Source organism: Magnolia sinica, chromosome 3, assembly GCF_029962835.1.
Source record: "Magnolia sinica isolate HGM2019 chromosome 3, MsV1, whole genome shotgun sequence".
Classification (NCBI taxonomy): domain Eukaryota; kingdom Viridiplantae; phylum Streptophyta; class Magnoliopsida; order Magnoliales; family Magnoliaceae; genus Magnolia; species Magnolia sinica.
In genome coordinates this window covers 68,920,510-68,941,040 of record NC_080575.1, presented here as the reverse complement: position 1 = coordinate 68,941,040, position 20,531 = coordinate 68,920,510, and the positions used below count along the sequence as shown (strand labels likewise).

Genomic DNA, 20,531 nt, shown 5'->3' with positions numbered 1-20,531 from the left:
GTCATTTGATTTTAGGACATAAATATTGGCGTAGATCCTGATAAAAGGTTGATATTGAAATCTACTTCTCATCAAGATGGTAAACCTGGTATACCTTGAAAAACTTTAGGATTTTCCTTCATTACCAAAATCAAATCCACTAACAATTTCTACTTTTCTCCATCTCCTAGTGCCATAATATGTTTGATCTTCTTGTCCTTTTTCCTCCCATGGATTTTAAATGGTTCTTTGGATGGTACTATAAAAGTGACCATCTTCGCATAACAGTCAAGCTTGGTGTGATTTGGAGTAAGTCAATCCATTCCAAGAATAATGTCATAACCCATCATGTCCATCTTTACAAGATTAGCTAACATTGGAATACTGCATATCATAAGCGGGGTAGATTTACATATTTGGTACAAAATAACTAACTTTCCTATGGAAAATTCTACCAAAATTTTCTTATCGAGGGCTTGTGATTCAACCTTAATCAAATTATAAGAATGATGCAATAAAGGATAACTTAGCTCCAGAATCAAATAATATAGACATTTTGAGTATTATGCATTTTGATCATACCTTCAACAACATTGTCATTATTTTCTAGTTTCTCAGTCAGCATGATAGAGTGGACAGAATAAACCCATACACAAGGTTGTTGCTTCCTAATCAACTAACTTCCTAGACTTTGAGGTATTAAATGGGAAGGTCTATTTTATTGATTCTGCAGTGGCTTAGAAGATAAGGTACGCAACACTTGAGATGTTTGTCCTGACTACTATGATGGTATCAGAAATTGCAGTCGACAAGGCATCTGCTAAAGAGGCATCACTCTCATATCCCTCAACTTGATTCTTCATACTTGAGCCATATGACCACGTGTCTCGTAATATGCGCAGTTGTCTGGAAAAGGTCATTATTGGTTTCCTGGTACAGACTATTGGACCTCCATTTTTTGTCTCTTATTCAATGGTTATTGTTGACTACGTGTCATCCTGCTCCATTGCCTTGTCTCTTTTAACTACAAATGAGTCTTGAGGAAACACTCTGTATTTTGCTCATATCGAAAGGTCTTGTCCACTACCTTTGAGTACTTCTTGACATCTACATAGCAAAATTTTATTCTTCTATTCTATCTAAGTCCTTCATCAACCCTTTATTATCTTATAATTTTTATCATTCATTATCTTCGGTACATAGATTTACAATTCAATGAACTTCGTCTCATACTAAGCTATAGTCATTAAACTTTGTTCCAGTCTCATAAATTTTGTCAATCTTCTGGATGAGGTATGTCTTCAGAAAATGCTTGTCACAAAATTTATCATGCAATTCATCCTAGGTCATAAGGGTGTCAATGGGATGGGTTAGGGCCTGAAAAATCAAAATTTTGAATAAGGCTAGCTCGACCCAAAATAGTTCAAAATTTGGGCCGAGACCTACCCCAGGCCTGACCCATTGACAGCACCACCAAGTCCACGTGTGTCTCGTAAGTACCATATTCTTAACTTCACTCCACTATACATCAACTTTACCTTAAAGAACAAATGATTCTAGCCTTGCCTTCTGATTATTAGTGCAGTTTATTACATATAGTATCTTCTCAATCTACTTTAACTGGTCTTCAACTATCAATGGGTCAAAAGCTCCCTTAAACACTATCAATCATAACTTTATAAACTTCTCGAGTAAGTCTACCTCACGTAGTTGCTCAAGTCTTAGTGGTGATGCATTCCAATGGTGCTAAGATGCTTGGTTCAAATTAGCCATCATGTCCCACTAAGCCGCAAACTAATCTTGTTATTATTTCATCATTGTTGCAATCTGAGTCACTAACCTAAAGGCAGTAATCCTAAGGATGAATGTTAGGTTCGATGTAGTTAGGGATAATATTAGTTGCATGCTTGGCCCAACAGCAACCATGTTAACTAGAGGAGGAGGAGGAGCTAGAGGAGCTTGCCCTTCCTCTTCAACAGCATTTTCATCTTCTTCATTCTTGTCCTATTCACTAGGAGCTATCCCAGATTATTCAAGAATAACAAGATTTGCTAAAGGGGGGTAATATTTTAGTAGTCGTTATAAATATTTAACTTATAAGGAAATTTGATATAATTCTAATATTTCAATTCTAATTCAAGAAAATTTTTTGAAAAGACAATATGTCAATTAAATTGGCAGGATATAACAGTGAATAGGCTATGCATTGTTGCTATCTATTGTTTTAGTCACTATTCCACACTCTTAAAGACTTCAGATTCACCAAAAAAAATTCTTGGAACCCTATTACAATATATAATGTTGTTGTAAAATTTTAGCTCAATCTACTAACCATTGATATTTCAAAAAATCCTACAATCAAGCATGTCCAAAATTAGTCAAATTCTAACCAGTATGCCCTAATTCACTAAATCAGCATAGTAACTGTTAGATTATATATGTAATGCCCCGGTTCTCAAAACTCAAATATACTACTTGTTTTCTAAAATCCGAGTGTTAACCTTCAAGGATAGCCCAATTTCATGTATATATATATGTGTGTGTGTGTGTGTGTGTGTGTGTATTTTTTTTCTTTCTTTTTTCAGAGTGATCATTTCAGTGGAAGAGAAACAAATCAAGCATAAAAAAACTTTATAGACACTTTCAAAATATACAAGTGGCTGCCCGTAAAGCTTATACAACTAATGTCTCGTTACTAACAAATACAGGAAGTAAATAATTTAACACATGAAAGAGAATAAAATGTAGGTAGACTTAAGCTATAAGATCACGTAGCTTCTCTTGGGTAGGTACAGTCATACATCCCTGATAATTCTATATTTCTCTTCATCAATCTGAACATTGGTATCATTTAAACCACCTATACTACCTGTATGGTTATATATTCAAAGAATTAGTGGCTAGCTTAGTGTGAATTTTTCTCAAAATTACACACTACCGCATTAGTTAAGTATAGTTTAAACAAGAAAACATATAAAATAATCTAGATGCAATCTTATTTAAATGGATGGATGTGTGAATGCACATCAATTGGGGATGCTAATCTAGTTAACTTTTAGGCAAAACCCAGGAGTTGGGCGAAATCCACAAGAAAGTGTCAAGTCACTAGTGAAAATGTATTAAGTAAGGGCATAGTGACTAACTCACAAAAATTGAGTCGATTGTTGGTGGTCTGGGAGCTAGCGAAACATACCGCGACAAAGGATACATCCTACAACATTCAGAATTAGCTACCCGTCATCGCCCGTATACTATGAATGCATGATTAGCTCAACCTTTATTATTTCAATGGCAAACAACTAATTTAAGAAAGCTCAAAGGTCACTATGGGGAGCTTGTCACCTAACATAGGTTGATAGCTCGGGCATAGTGTCCCATACCACCATTCCCGGCTCATGAGACTACAACACTAGGATGTTTAATGGTACCCTCACTACCAAAAAAATGATCAAAGGCTACGGACTATTCTATCTTTTATCTATGCCTATAAACCGTAGCTCATTTGCTATTGCTTAAAACCGTAGCTAAAACTGTCCAAACCGTAGCCAAAAGCTAACTTCGCCAGACGTACATATAACCTTGGATACCTCATAAGGAACTGTATGAGGCCCATTAAAATGTGTGTACTCCATCTAATATGTTTATCCATTTTTTAAGAGTATTTTAGGGCAGGAACCCAAGAAAGGAAGTAGATCGAAAGCTCAAGTGGACCACACGGTAGGAAAGAGTGGAGATTAATCCATTGATCAATGGTGTGGTTCAATTGGACCTTCGATTTGCCTAGATGTTAGGGTCATCCCTTATAAAAAAAAATTACAAAATTAATGGATGGAGTGGATATATTGATTGCATCAAGATGGACCCCACAAAGCCCTTGACAAGGCCGTCCATCCAAATCCCGTCAAAATTGAACCGTGGAGGGCCCGTTACGGATTGTGCAATGGCTATGGTCATATTAGATTTTAGCTATGGTTAAAAACCGTAGCAGGCAAAAATGCAAAAAACCGCGCTACCTTTTTCTTTTCCCCCTCTCACGAAACATCCATCTCCCTCCACACAACCCTATTCCCTCTCACATCTGACCCTTTCTCTCTCTCTCAATCTCCCGCCCCTCTTCTCTATCTCTCTCAATCTCAATCTCACGCATCCCTTTTCTCTCTCTCTCTTTCTCTCTCTCTCTCTCTCTCTCTCTCTCTCTCTCTCTCTCCAACGTCTCTCAATCTCCATTTTCCACTCCGGCCTCTCTTGATTTGACTTCCATTTCCGTTGCTGGTTGAAGACGTTGATCTCTCGGCCGTTGCCGTCCTTCTCGTCGGAACACGCTAGAGTCTGAGAAGGCCCACAAGAGGAAGTGCGCTGATCCCTTGGCCGTGTCCTCCTCGTCATAACACGCCCCTCTCTCTCTGTATCGCCCTCATCTTCCTAATTCTTTCTCTACTCATCATCATTTTCAAAAGTTATGTTCACCAAAATCTCTATTTATATTGTTCATTATAATATATTTTCTCATAACTTTGCTTACTAAGCTGACACTATCAATGCGATTCGAAGGCAAATCCTATCCGGAAGCAGCCAAAGGAAAAAGATGATATCAAGCTTCCTGAAAAGTGAGTCTTTCTTCTATCCTAAAACAGATTTTTTTGGGGGTTTCTCCAATTTTAACAACTTCATTGGCTAAAAAGATATATATGATTTGGGTTCTTTGCATGATTTGGGCATCCTTTAATTCAGTGGAAATTGTAGATTTTTCTTGATTGGATGATTCATACTGTTCTTAGAATGGAATCCGTACAGGTATGGTCCATGGTTCAGTTATCCATGCCGTTGATCTAGTTGGTTCCACCGTAGATTGTAGATGTCTCAAAAATCTTCGCTAGAGGGAAAGTCCTAACACATCCCCCATCTATTCATATTGAATGGGAAACGGGCATGGGATTGGATGGCCTGGATCTTCCCATCTGGCAGGTCGTTGGGCTCATCTCTCTGTAGCAGTCGGGGCATACTAGATAAATGGTCTGGATCAATGGATTGATTGCATAAATCGTATAAGTGTCATCTCTTGAATTTTTCTTCTTATTTTGATGGTATGATTTTCATTTGCCCATGTCAGTTAGTTCTCAAGTGATCATGGATAAGTTCATTTAGCTAACGTTGTGTGCATGATGTTTGAAACACCCTTGATTTGTGCATTGTCTTTAACTTACCTGCCTGATCTTTACTCCTGCATTGGCTCTAATTTTGCATCATTGATTCTGATTGGAAGTTTGTTATTGGATTTTGCATTTTTTCTTGGTATTGTCTATTTTATGGTAAAACAAGAAGCAAAAATATCTTGCTTTACCATACAGATTGTCTGGCACTTCATAGGGTGCTTTGGTATTTCTTGTCATTCTTGCTATGCCTGTTCTGTTATTTTGTGATTACAAAAGTGCCATGTAGATAGCTAAAAATCCGAAGTCCAATGAGTGTCCCAAACATAATTGGACAGCCATGGAGGATTATAATATTTCACAAATGATACTCTGCTATATGAATGTGGACTCTACGACATGAAAAGGAGAGCACCTCTAGCCATTTGCATTATGAATATATTGCTCAGCGTCCGACATGAAACATACTGCTAAAATGCTTGCAAAAATAAATGCCTATAAGAGAGTTGACTCATCATACGGAACTACACATTACAATGTAAAAATAAATAAATAAAAATCCTAGCCCACTCAACAAAACTGTAACCTTCATGACGAATACGGGATAACATCTTGGTCCCACAAAATGAGGAATACAATTATACAAATGAAACTGAAATAGAAATAGGAATTAGAAATCTCCCAGTGCTCGACATTACTAGGGAAGTCAATTGCACTCAATGGAAATTTTGGTTTACTTTATGGTAATCATCCATTTTTATTTTTTGAAAATTCCTCCAATGGAATGGTTAGGATTGCCAACTCTGTGATTTTTGGCATATGATTCTTCCAAAGTATAGTGTACATGATTATTGTTTTGAAGCTCGTACACGTTTGCCATGTGTACTAAGAGCCGGTCACTGATATATCAAGTGAAAGGAAGTGATAAAAACCATAGTCTATGCAGATCTGTTTTTGTCTCTTATGCATTCATGCAAATTTGATTAATTTACAGTTTATAGCTATTCCAACAGTTCCTTCCATGTTAACTGAAAGGAAGTGACAAACCATAGTCTATGCAAATTTTCTTTTCTTCACTTGTGTATTCGTCCGAATTTGGTTTGACTTCTAAAGTTTATAGCTAATCTACACCATTAGACGTTGAGTGCTTTATGCTAGTTCCCTATGAGTTATGCTCAATCGTTGTTATTAGGTTTCTTGATTAAAATCAAGGAGTTTTATTTCCTTATCAATGTAAGTACATGTGTAGCTATAATCTTGGGCCTTGGATTAAATGTTGTGTTTTGTCTTTTGAACAGGTTTCATTTGATTTGACAGAGTATTTGGAACAGCATCCAGGAGCATCTAACTGGGAGATTGGGATCTCTAGTTTTAGAAAAAATGCCTTGTTTCAAGATTACCATGGACTCAAAACTTTCAGACAGGTTTTTTTTAATATGTTCCACACTTTAAATTTATTTCTATAAAAGCACCCATCTCTGATGTCCATTTTTTCTTTTTAAATAAGCCAAAGTTGTTTATACAATTCAGGAGCTGACTCTCATATGAATAGCTCAGTGCATTCCCAACCAACATCAAGGAGCTCAATGCTCATAAGCAATCCAACGAGGTACGTATTTTCGTGTTGCATCTAGCAATAGCTTAAGAAGCTCTTGCCTCTGGTGTTGGTTGTTATTGGTGGGATAGCAACCCTTTCAGGGAGATATTCCTAATAACATTCCAAGAAACATTAAAATCTGAAAATCTCTTGAGAAATTTCTGAGAATGAGATTTGTCACTATAGAAATAAGAGGATACTGGTTCCTAGGTCATAGCCATTCAGTCGTACTTGGTTCATAATACCAGATTCTTAGCTGTCCATGCAATGGCTGTTATATAATTGGACTGCTTCTATTCGGTTTGGATGAGTACAATATATGAGTGAACCTTCTCATTGTATGTACATTTTATTACCTTTTCCAGTGCTTCAAAGGCATGAGAGTTCAGACTTCTCCTTTACCCTTCGCAGAGTCGCTTCACTTTGTTTGCTCTGATTTTCCACCTTTTCATAGACCTTTATTCTTTATTGGCCTTCTACTGGACCTATTGATTTCTTCTTCTTCATGAAGAAATATTTAAGAAATCTCAAAATTCTGCAATCCTCATCGATTTTATGTCGTTTGTCTGTTCCCATGGAATCTCTATTGCAAACCTTATCACATGCTTTTGCATTATCTTTCTTCCCTTCAATTTTCCTACATTTAGTTTATTTTTCAGGATAACTGTCCTTCGCCGGTGTTATAATGTGAACTGATCTGAGCTCATTATCCTCTGAAAGCCAAATTTCTTTCATGTTGGTTTCTCATATTTCCATCGAATTCCACCTGTAATATTTTGTTTTTGTCTGTTATTCTATCATATTTCTGTTTAAGTCAACGATGGGCTGGTCATGATTATCTATTTTTATGTCAGTTATCTTCTGCTACACAACTTTTTTTTTAATTTATTTACGTCAATGTTCCTTGGCTTGATTCCTGCCTGCTCATGTCTCCCATAACAGTTTCTGTTATTTGCTCTTGTCCTTGTCACTACCGTTTCTTGTTCTATGCATATATGGCTAGTTATATACCATAACCTTTCATCAAATTCAAATAATGTTGAAGACTCTAAATGATTGAATGCAGGCAAGAAGCTGGCTGGGAGCATCATCAAGGAAAAACTGGCAGCATGTGTCAACCGAGTGCTAGGTATGTCCCTAAAAGATGTCGTTAGATGCCTTTAAATTACCTTCAGCTTTATATATTCATGGGTCTAATCACTACAAGAAATGCTGGAATTACCGGCATTTTTTAAAGTCTCAAAATGACCCGTGGTTACAAATTGATTGTAAAAGTCCCTGTATCCCGAGTCAATCCACATCTCTCTCATCTCCTCCCTAAAGAAACCCACCGTCTGACCCTTACTCCCTTAAAAAAAAAAAAAAAAACCCAATCTCTCGTCTTCTCCCTAAAATACCCCCATCTCTCCCCTATCTTCTCCCTAAAATACCCCCATCTCTCCCTCATCTTCTCCTCAATCGACCGTCCCTCTCTTACTCTCGATCTCTCTCCCTCTCTCGCCCTTAATTTTCCTCTCTTGCTCTCGTTCTCTCTCCCCCTCTCGCTCTTGATCTCTTTAGTTGAAGATGGTCATTTTTGCGTCCACTCCAACGTCGATGCTTATAGAGGCGACCTTGGGGATGATCAGATCTCTAAGTTGAAGGAGGCATTTGGCATGTTTGACAAGAACGAAGCCAGTCAGATCCCTTCGATCTTCACTTTTTCTCCCTTCGACAAGAAATTTGTTTGTTTTTAGTTGGAAATCTATGTGTGGACTGATCAGATTTTAAGCTTAAAAAAAGAATATAATCTGCCCATTCTAAAAGTTGGAAAAATCTATTAAGATCCTGTAATGCTTTGGACTTAATATTGATTCTGGATCAAGCTCCTAGATTTAATCTCCATTACTTGTGTATGCATGTAAATGTAAAAGGACACTTCTCCTATTTGTTAATAAAAATTCTAAGCATGTCATAGTGAGACATTTCTATGCATCATAAAAGCTGAAACCTGAATTTGGGGACTGCCAAATGGACTCCATTTTTGCTTGCTTTGTTGTCTCAATAAATCTTTGTGGTGGGCTGAGTTTCATGGGTGCACTCCTGCTGAATTTTGGGGCAACATGTATGGAATGGCAGTCCTAATAAAAAACATGACTAATCTAGAACACTTGGTGTATATTCCATGTCACTTATTATCCAAATAAAGTGTTATTTCTGATCCCGTGAAATTCCCGCCTGAATTCATCTTCTGTTGCAAACTTCTCTAGAAAGTAGAAATCAACTATTATTTCTAGCTTTCGATGCATTGATTATCTAAAAAAATCTGTTCTTTATTATTATTATTATTTTTATATGGGATATGATTGTAGGATGTGCATTTCCAATAGATTAACTGTAGAAAGTAGATGATTTAAATTTAAAGGTGCCAAACAAAACTTGACACATTGAAATTCTCAAGAATCCAATTACGATAGATGTAGTGTAGATTCTTCAAATTTCAAGTGTCCAAACCACCTATAAATTCCTTTGAAGACTTTTCTAACCTAACTTCCATCTTTTTCTACCTTTTTTCTACCTTTTAAGGCTTGCTTCTTAAAGGTGCCGCAGAAGAGGAAGAAGAAGAAGAAGTAGAAGCGGGTGGAACCAGTATAGGATTACAGAGAACTTTCCATAGTACACATGACAAGGGTGACATGCCAATTCAGTATTTTCATTTAATTTCCCTTGTTGATGATGAAACAAGCTTAAAAATATATAAATTGGATTGTCCTGGCCATCTAGTTGGCAGATTCCAAACTAACAGTCCCAAAAAAAATGGTCAATGGCCCACATTTGGTTAGAGGAGGAGAATAAATTTAGGCTACAATTACCTAACAAAATAAAAAATTAGAGCAAACATGATTTAAGATGGGTCCTACCGGATGGACGGTCTCAATTGACACATGACCATAACCCATATATGTGCAATAAAGGGATGGCACTACCATGTTCCAGTTCTAATGGCTCTACCTCATCAACTTTCTTGTTTTGTTACCATTTCCTTTTGTAGTGGTATACTCACAAGGACCTCCCTTGTTACAGATGATCAATCCATCTGATTCTTCTAAGCATACATGATTTAGAAAAGTATAGCAATGGCTCACATGCTCTACTTGTCGACAGTTTCTTCTAATTAATCACTATCTTTGGAGTGTTCAAATTTGAGAAACGATCTATTTAGCTAAGTGTATAGAACATTTGGCATCCAAAGTCCCCCTATCTAGCTAATTAGTATTTGCTTCACTTTTGAGTTTCATCCAACTATTTTCTTTGTGAAGGACCATCAGAATGGGAGATTACTGTGGCATGCCTATAAGTGTATTAAAATTTCGTTTGCTTGTTGATTATATCCTTTCCGATTGCATTAGGCACATTAGATTGTTTTTTCATTGGCATTTGGTCCTTGCAGGAGTCCTTTGACTCATCAAAGGCAGTCACATCTGCAGATGTACAACAGATTTTTGAAAACCTTGCCAAGAAGCGCCAATGGACAGAGTAAGTATTTCCAGGATCTTTTCTTACAAGTCCTGTAACTACCTTAAATGTATTTGTTGTTACTGTTTCTTAGATCATATGGGGCTTGAAGACAATTAGAATATATGTGTAATAGTAGACTTAAGCCTAACTAGGATTTGACTTAGTAGATTCACTGTTTTGAGTTATGGTATTTCATCTAATGATGTTACTATGCAAAATCTATAAAACGTGCATGCCTTTTTATAGGCTTGACAGAGCCCAATGTTTTGATAGGCTTGACAGTTGACAGCAAGCCAAACCAAACCTACCTTCTTCTTTTTTTTTTTTTTTTTTAAGTATAATCTATACTTCAATCAAAATCTACAAAAGATGTGAATAGATAAAGGTGACCAACATTTCAGCAATAAAATTCATGTTTTTCTTTCTTTTCAAAACAGCAGCATGATTTTTTATTTTTTATTTTTGTGAGGAAAACAGGCTCATTAGTTTATAGTAGAAAAACCGGGGTCACAAAAATGCTTGATGACTGGTTTGGAATCTATCCACAAGAAATAAGATTTATGCTTGGAAACCAATTTATTAAAATTGAGGCTAAAGCCTTTAGCCATGGGGGTTTCAACCTCAAGTTAGACAACTTAGGCAAAACCGAGGCTAAAGGCTTTAGCCTCAGTTTATAACCTTTTTAGTCACATTTTTGAATTGAGGCTAAAGCCCCTTTTTCTTGTAGTGTTAGTGCAGCGTCCAAGTGCAATGTCCAAGCCATTCATCAGGTGGTTTTGACCATGTCATGAAAGTAAATCTAGTCCATTCAACAGGTGGGCTATAATCTTAGAAGTAGTTGGATGGGTAAAGACACTTCAACTGAGTTTTTTTAGCTGTATATTTGTTTCATGAACTGTGGCCCACCTGATGAGTGGACCAACCTGATTCTTGGGGAATAGCATCTAGGTAGAGGCTCCACTCTAATGAATAAATTGGATCTCATAGAAAATTTACCACGCTGGCAGATGTCTGGCATGTACATGAGCTGCCTTGTACATGCTTGTGCTGACCAAAACCCATAGTACCGAAAGGCAAGAAAGAAAAAAGATAAGGATCTTTAGCTTGCTCATGTGGCCAAATCATGTGAATTTTAAAGTATTTAGAGCACAATTTTACACCATTCCCTATGTTGCAGCCCATGTAAATCTTAGGAGCAGATCCATCACTAAATCCCATCTACATCATCCCAAGTCCAACCACATATCATAATCCAACTTGGTAGTAGACATTCGTCTTATTCATATAGATCAGCTAAGATTAGGATGAAGAATCTGATTCATATAGATCTCCCTTTGAATCATCATTTACCACGAAAATTCTAGTTGAGTGCAGAAAACATATCTAGCTATTCAAATAAATGTGTCTCTTAATTTTCACTTAAACTGCAAATCATTTTTTTCGAGTGCCTAGGATCATGAACACCTATCAATGCAATATAAGCATATATGTGTATGCATGCAGATGTGCAGGGACTAAACAACAAAATAAGTTAGATCAAGATTTAGGCAAATAAAATAAAATAAAAAATACAAACACACATGAATTTACATTTGGCCCTTTTTTTTTCCTTTTATACTAAACCTCCTAATAGAGTAGTAAACCACACTGTGTGACTGTGTGATTCTAATCCTTATGAATATTATTTGGCAGTGATAGTTGCCAACTTCTGTTAGGCATTTCTAACTTTTCCCATTTCCACTTGTTATGAAGGACACTGATTATGTGGAGGAACTAAAGGAGGCTTTCAAGGTCTTTGACAAGGATCAAAATGGTTACATTTCTGCTGTAGAGGTAAGTTGTTTTCTTCCTCCTATGTAATATGACTAGATGTTAATGTGTAGTAGTTATGTTTGTCAAACAACTATCTAATGAATGGGATGCTACCAGAATTGAGGCCTTGCATTGGATTACAACACTTTTGGAAAGACATCAGGTTGAGGCAATCATTGATGATTTCTTGTTCATTTTTTACATCAGTTCGAGCATATGTACTTACTGTACATTGATCACTCGTATAGGTTTCCTGAAGTAATATCAAATGTTGTGTTCACTGCCTCTGTTCTTGTGAGTAAATATCATTTACTGGATTTTAAATATTTTAAAACAGAATAATGTTTTTATGGTTTTTCTTTTTCTTTTTATTTTTCTGCTGGTGACAATTGTAAAAATTTTGGTGATCAAGGAAAATATTGCTACTGATAGCTTGCTATAACAGGCATGTGCATGTTAGCTTTCCTTTTCAGGTGGTTTTCTTTTCCGAGGTGGAGTGTGTTTGTTTTATTTTTTGAGGTAGTGAATTTCTTTTTCACTTATAGGAAACTATTGCCTCTCATTTGGATAGCAATGATTAGAGAAGAATGGTAGCAGATTTTTGAAGTGTGTGGAACAATTGTTGGGGTATGAAGGATTTAGTTGAACAGTTGTTGTTTTATAAAACAGTTGGTGAAGGTTTTTGTAGATTTTCAGAGAGAGATTTGAATTCAGCTTTGTTCTTTTGCTCTTTTTTCATGAATTTGAGGTTGGGAGTTTGGAATTTCAGGTCCTCAGGGAGAGCGATGGATTTCGATGTGATCTTTAGTCTTTCTTCATGAACTAGAAGTGAGTATTTGGAATTATAGTTTTCTTTTTTCTGACAGAGATTTGAATTTTAGATATGTTGCTCTTTCAATGTGAATTTGAAAATGGGTGTTTAGGATTACGTGCTTTTATGGAAACAGAGTTCAGTTTCAATATGTTCTTTTACTCTTTTTGCACGAAAACAAAGATGGAAGCTTGGAATTACAGGTTCTTCTAGAGGGGGATTTAAATTTCGATTTGTTCTTTTTGCTCTTTCTTCATGAATTTGGACATAGGTGTCTAGAATTACATGTTTTTGTGGAGAGTGATTTGAGTTGCCATGCATTCTTCCGCTCTCTTCCCATGAATTTTTAAATGGGTATTTGGAATTACAGAATTTTATGAGCAGTCAATGCAAGTATGCAGCAGAGAAGAAGATACTGCTATGGAAAAGGCAGAAAGCAATGAGAAAATAGAAGGCTGGAAGCCAAAGGAGAATCCACCTCGGTTTCGTTGAAGATGATGAGGCAAATTCTAAATATAGTCTGGTATAAGCTTGTCAAGAACCCGAATTCATATGCAAACTTGTTGGGTTTGAGCTAGGCTCTTGTATCTTGCAGCTGATTTTCACAGGTCTTGAATTTCAAATTTCTTTCAATCTCTATCTCTTGAATCTGATTTTCTTCTAACAACTTTCTTATTGTAGATGGGGTGTTAAGAAGCCTCAAATCATGGAAATTTCTATCACGATCTTGTCGAATGCAAGTCTTGGGATGGCCATGTTCAGTCTCGGTAAGATCATTGATATGCTCATCATGATTCTTAGTCCTTATTTTTCAAGTGTTTTGAATTGACATGAACTAACTGCCTTTGAATTTTTCAAATTTTCAGGACTATTCATGGCCTTGTAGCCAAGAATCATAGCCTGAGGGACTAAACTCGCCGCATACGGATTGGTTGCGAGGTTCCTCATTGGCCCGGCTGTCATGGCGATCGCATCTGTTGGGGTTGGCCTCAGAGGCACAATCCTCAGAGTGTCCATTGTTCAAGTGGGTCCATTGCATTTTCAGCTCAATCTTTAAAACACACACAAACACATTTTCAGCCTCTTACGTATAATGTCATAACATGCAATTTCTTCCATTTTGTATGATGAAATTGATTTTCAGCCATGGGTAGTAAGCTTTCGAATCAAAGCGAAGCTAAGAATAGGGTGTTAGTTGATGGCAAATTGATAACCAGTAGAGGCACATCCATGGACTTTTCACTTGGGATTGTTGAGAAGCTATTTGGCTACGAGAAGGCATTGGATCTTGCTGTTAATGAGAATTTTAAATAGACATATAACTATTATGTTGACATTGTACTTTTGTGAATGGTGAATGATTGTATATGATTGAATGAATGAATGATTGAGTTTGATTGAAAGAATGAATGATTTAGCTATGAAGTATTTATCTATATTAGCTTATATGAGTTATTAGGGTGTACTGCCATTATTATTTAAATTTTTTATTTAAAAATAGGCATTAGCTACAGCTATTAACCGTAGCCATTTATCTGAAACCATAGCTCTTGCTAATTTCAGCCTATTGTTGCGGTTCTCATTCTACTTTGAGCTACAGATATAATCCGTAGCTGTATATAATCTAGAGCTACAAAAAATATTGCTACGGATTTAATCCGTACCTATTGCTTCCATCACAACAGCTATTAACCGTAGCCCTTTATATGAAAACCGTAGTTGTTGCTGATTTTAGCCTATTGCTACGGTTCTTGCTCTACTTATAGCTACAAATACAATCCGTAGCTGTAAATACCTTAGCGCTACAGAAGCTACGGCTATAGATTTAATCCATACCCATTGTTTATATGGCTACGACACCAATGGCTATGGTCGTGCTACGGACTTTAACCGTAGCCATAGGCCTTTAGCTATGGTTTTTATCCGTAGCCTTTGCCAGATTTTCTGGTAGTGCCTCCTAAACTAGTAGTCAATCATAGTTCAACAAGTGGAACTCATCATTGTAGGATGATACAAAAATAATCAATCAACCCACATAGGGCAAATATTCAATCGAAGCCACATGAGATAAATACTCCTTCAAAGGATGCGATAAAAATGTATTATCCCCAAGAGCCACATAGGCACAAATGATTCACAAGATAGTAAGTCCATGATAAAATTTTATTTAATCTAACACACAAAATGGCCACTAGTTTGAGGGCTCATTGAAATCACAATTAATCAAGTTATATCCCAAATCTGGATATGCATATATAAGTAGTGTTTTCCACCAATCGATGTAATAATTCAAAATTCATAAACAATCCACAAATATGAGAAGATATTCATGTACAACATAAAAGTGATTGTACTAGACAAATGTTGAGCATATGATTCAAAAATCTACAAAACAAGTAATCATGAAATAGATATATCAATTATCAGTCAAAATTAAAATAGAAACTATAACTTAAGCTAACATGAAAGCAGAAAGCCCAATGGAAAATGTCATCACCTTATGAGATGAATTGCCTATAATGTCGCTAAGTAGTGTGTGCACCCTTATAATCGAATTCTTAAGCTTGCGTGATCAGTAGGTTAGGTGGAACTTATTGTTGATATGATCCTGTCCTAACAGACTCAATTGGATTAGTCCACACATGATCATAATTCGATAAGAACTGCCAAGGACCAACACTGAGTTTATTTCAAAAACAATAACTGAGAACCACCTAACCAACTCACCTAGCCCATCTAAGCTAACTCGACTAGGTCAACTAGCTTCAACTTGATTCTTGGGTGACCCCAACTCTGAGGGAAATAATAATTAAAAAAAAACACACCAAATGCTAATGATCAACTCTCTAAAATCAATAGACTCGTTGAAACTCACTGAGTCAACTTGGCAAAGAGACTCAAACTCCATATGCTAATGTTACTCGACTGAACTCGACTGAACTTGGCTAAACTCAATTGAACTTGGACTAAGTTAACCCGGTAGTGTCTAAACTGACATTAGACCTGAGATTTTAGATTGACTCGGTGATTCAACTTGACTCAACAATGACTTCTTCTTCTCTCTTTCTTCCTTTATTCTTCTTTCTTCCCTCTTTTTCTTCTTACTTAACCCACGTCTAGTAGGGACAATGAAACCCATAAAACTTGATTGAACTCGCCACAAGTTAGTGAGTCAATGACTTGACTCTGTTTTAGATTGAGTCAACTCAATAACTTAACTCTCTACTTTCTTTTCTTCTTCTTCTTCTTCTCTCCTTCTTCTCCATTGCTCAGTTTCTCTTTAAATAGACCAACAATGAAATCCGGATCCAACCAGATTCTAATACAATGTGACTCAGTGAGTCAACTCAGCCTTGAGTCAACTTGACTGATGGCTCTCTCTCTCTCTCTCTCTCTCTCTCTCTCTCGCTCTCCCTCTCTCTCTCCCCCCTTCCCTCTCCCTCTCCCTCTCTCTTCCTCTCTCTCTCTCTCTTGCTCTCGTTCTTCCTCAATTCTTCTTCCTTTTTATCTAGCAAGGTTGATGGACCGTATTTAGGCTCGGCAACAACTCGACCCAACTCAATGTCGGCAAGTCGAATCCTCTCAATCTCAATCTCAGCGAGTCGAATCCTCTCAACTCAATCTAAAACGAGAAGAAGGAAATATGACTCGACACCAACTCAATCTCAACTCAATCTAAAATAAGTCGAATCCTCTCAACTCGGCAACAACTCGAACCAGGGAGTCACAAACTCAACTCGACAATAGTCGAACTTAGCTCCTTCCCTTATTCTGATGCAACCAATAGATTCTGAAATTGTCCCAACTCACAAGCAACTTACCGAGATGACCTGAAGAATCTGAACAACCCAGATTCCTATGACTTGGACCCAAACTCGGTCAAGTTGGCCCTGTGCGGCACTAACTCAGACCCACACCAACACACATGCACTCTCTCTCTCTCTCGATTCTATCTCTCTCATTTCTCTTCCTCTTCCCTCCTTTCTCCTTTCTCTCCTTTTCTCTCATCTTCTCACTACATCCCATGACCAAACCTATGCATGACTCAACCGAGTCGACCCGTGTAACAACCTTCAACTCACTGTAATGTAGCGCTCGCTGCTCTCTCTCTCTCTCTCTCATTTTTAATTTTAGGAAGGGAAAGCCGTAAAAGGGATCTTATATAGTCTTTCCTATTCTAGATGGTTCAACCATAACTAATCAGGGATTAGTTAGGGAGATTTGTGTAATAACAATGAGAGAACTCGGTGAGTTTTTTCATTGATTAACTTCTAACAAACTAAACTTGTTACATGATCTTAATTTGACTACATGGTTGATCTTCGAATGTTTTAGGTCACATGTTGGATGACTCAAATTAGGAGATGGGGCCCACCAAAAGATAATGGGTTTCTCAATTGATTAAGGAAGATGATGACCATGATCATGGTAGAATCTGATTGAATGGTTTTTGTAATGACCCTAGAAATTTTTGTGTTAATCTTTCCCTAAGTAGTTGTTTTTGGGGTAATTAGCGCTATACTCGATTGCTTGTGAAATGCGCATCAATCACTTTAAATTGTATTTGCATGACTCAAAACTTGTAGATTAGTTAGCGCTACGTTACTCTGAAATCTGGGATCCATTGCTAAATCCAGTTGTTCTGGGGAATTTTTGGAAGTTCTGGATCGGACCTGGACCGCACATCGAAAGTCCGATGGCGATGATCTTAGGATGTTGCGGTCACTATGTTGGGCTTGACCATCACCTCGAAAATTAAGTCCATGTGATGTTCTGGGGCGATTTGATTAAGTTCGGAGTGAAGAGTGTGAGAATGGTTGGATATTTAATGTGATTTTATGAAATCTGAGTCGTGTCGCTTGCGCGATGTTTTTAAGCTATCTGACTGTTGGATTTTGACCCAATTTCACCCTCTGATCAGGGAAGGTGGCCCAAGCATATCCTTGTGCTTGTGGACCTGATCGAGATTCCGTAACCGTTGAATTGAGTGTGGTCCACCACGGCTGATCTGAAGAGCCGGTCGGTACGAAAACTCAGCCTGACCTAGATCCATGGTCAGTGAGCTTAAGTCCGACCTTTCGTGGTATTTGGCCCACTAGAAGTGCTTCGTTGGATCGTAAGAGGCTGGTTTTGGTTATACCCTAAGTATACCTTGGCCCTGAGGTTATTTTCATCAATTTGAGGCCTATTTATAGTCCTTAAACCCTAGCTCTCTTTTCCATACGAATTTCTCTAACCCTAGCTTGGAAAGAGAGTGGAAAAGAGAGAGAAAGTGAGAGAGTAGTTGGTGAATCATCTTGGATTCTTTCCTGTTCTTCTACATCCTTGAACCTTCACTTTGAATCGTTATTCTGACGGTTCTGAGTTCATCTTGGGGTAAGTTAACCTAACCCTAATCTGTGTTAGATCTTAGAATAGTCTTGGTGTTGTTGTATCTCATTTCTATCCTTGCTTTAGGGTATTCTATCGCCGTTGACGAAGACAACTCGTCTAAATCAGTTCGGTGTTTCTTTTCTAGCTTAAGGTGCGGACTTTAAGTGTATAGGTTATGGTTTTCAAGGCTTTCAATGCCAGTTAATGATTTATTCTTGTTATGGATGAGATTTCACATGCCTAATGTTGTGTTTATGTTGCGTTCCTGATATGCATGTGTGATATTAAGATTTGTGTATTCTATGTGTATTTATAAAGTACCGTATACGTATAATATATGCACTTGTGTTTGCCATGATTATTTGTCATGTATGTATGCTAGATGTATGTGTGACAACTCCTTGGTAAAAGGAATTGTCCAAATGCATGTATTTCAACATACGTCACGTATGTTGGGTCGTGTATTCTAAATGTTTGTAGAAATGTCTGAATGATCTAAAGTGTGATATTTCAACCTAGTATGGGCATTGAGAAGTGATTCTCAACTCTCCCACTAGTGTGTATGATTTCCTTCTTGCTAGTTACATTCCTTGTTATTTAATTTCAAGCATTACTTATGCTTACATTTATGTTAAGTTGATATTCTTCAAATGCTTGAGTACCACATGATTTGAGTTGTTGCTTCATTACTGTTCTACATTTAATATGATTATCTGTTATAGTGTACTGTGTTTGGGACTATGAATAGTCCAGGAAATCGGTAATCTGCCTTAAGGTTGTGGCTGAGATTGCTTTCGCCACAACGGATGTAATTAGACGAACCCGAGCCGTATTAGAGTTGGCGGCAGTGGTTTGGCCACGCGGAGTGTTTGCGTACTCTATGTTGTTCAACCCAACGTGCGCTCGTGCTAGTCGAGTTCGTCAAGTAACCCAATTGTCCGATGTATGTTCACTATGTATGGACGCTACTACTTGAATCTAGGGTACCGAACTTACCAGTGAAATCCTATTAACCATGGTACCTTGATCCACTAAGACTCATGAGCCGGACATGGTGGTATGGGACACCGTGGTCGAGCTGTCGGCCTACGCTGGGGTGACGAGCCTCCCGTAGGGACCAGTGAGCAACCAAACTCGTGAGCCGATTATGGTGGTATGGGACACTATATTCGTGCTGTCGGCCTACATTGATTGGTGACGAGCCCTTTGTAGTGACCTCGAGCATACCCGGATACCGCAATGAGGTGACGAGCCGAACTGTGGTAATAAAGGTATGAAAGGCGTGCATTGATTGGTGACGAGCCCTTTGCAACGACCTACAACAATATGATCGTATGAGATGTCTAGGACTGACGACCCTAGAATGGATCACTGTTTGGATGGTGATATGAGGAAGGTATCTTAGCTTCCCAATCCTGCTGTATGAAAAGGACTAATAACAACTTGGTAATCATATCCATGCACCGCATTTACATGTGCTTTGTAGATGTGGCACACTTTGAGGTGGTGTTGTGCGTAACGTAAGATGAAGACCCTGAGGGTGTACGCGTGAGGGCACGCATCATTCTACATACATCCTTGCATTAAAAAAAAGTACTTAGGATTTATTTAATTGTTCTGCTTTATCATTACTACTTGATTGAACTGATAACATGTTAACCAGTGCCTTATTGTTCCACTGAGTTGATCACTCACTCCCACGTTCTGGGGCGGTGTTAAACACCCACCAGACTCTATCTTAGGTTCTGATGTTGCAGATGTTGATGCGACTTCTAAGGCAGAGCGGGAGATGGATGATGATGAGGCTGTTTTCTCTTATATGCAGTTTTCAGATGGGTTCTAGCGAGCCTTGTTCTGATGCGCGGGATGCTGGGATTATTTTTGGGAATTAAATGATGTAACTTGATACTTGTAATTTTGATAATAACACTTACATTACGACCTGGTTTGTGTATGTACTTCAGGGATTTGTACTTGTACACATATATTTCTATAAGTCTTCCGCTTGCTTTATTCACTTATCCCTGAATTATATCTGTGCTTTGGCTTAATCTATTCCATGTTTTATGCACTAATACAGTCAACATACATCCATCATTAATTATGTTGCATAAGTGATGTTTTGGAACTCGGGAGCTGAGTTATGCTCGACCCCCGAATTTCAGGGCGTTACAGTTTTTCCTTCGATCCATGAATCATGGATGGACTAGATTTGTTTAGTGATGCTTGTGGGACCCACCATTTGGAGGAACATCACCAAATTTTCAGTGGTGAATGAGATACTCGGGTCCGGATGGTATTGATCGATTCG

The 20,531-nt window shown here is 37.6% G+C and overlaps 2 long non-coding RNA genes across 2 annotated transcripts; both read left to right on the top strand.

Moving 5' to 3' along the window:
* The first annotated feature begins 5,985 nt into the window (after positions 1–5,985).
* Positions 5,986–7,972, top strand: LOC131238533 (uncharacterized). Its single transcript, XR_009167898.1, has 3 exons — positions 5,986–6,553; positions 6,660–6,738; positions 7,793–7,972. It is a non-coding gene; the product is annotated as an uncharacterized LOC131238533 (long non-coding RNA).
* A 3,409-nt stretch (positions 7,973–11,381) lies between these two features.
* Positions 11,382–13,994, top strand: LOC131238532 (uncharacterized). Its single transcript, XR_009167897.1, has 4 exons — positions 11,382–12,330; positions 12,449–12,509; positions 13,529–13,614; positions 13,714–13,994. It is a non-coding gene; the product is annotated as an uncharacterized LOC131238532 (long non-coding RNA).
* The last annotated feature ends 6,537 nt before the right edge of the window (positions 13,995–20,531 follow it).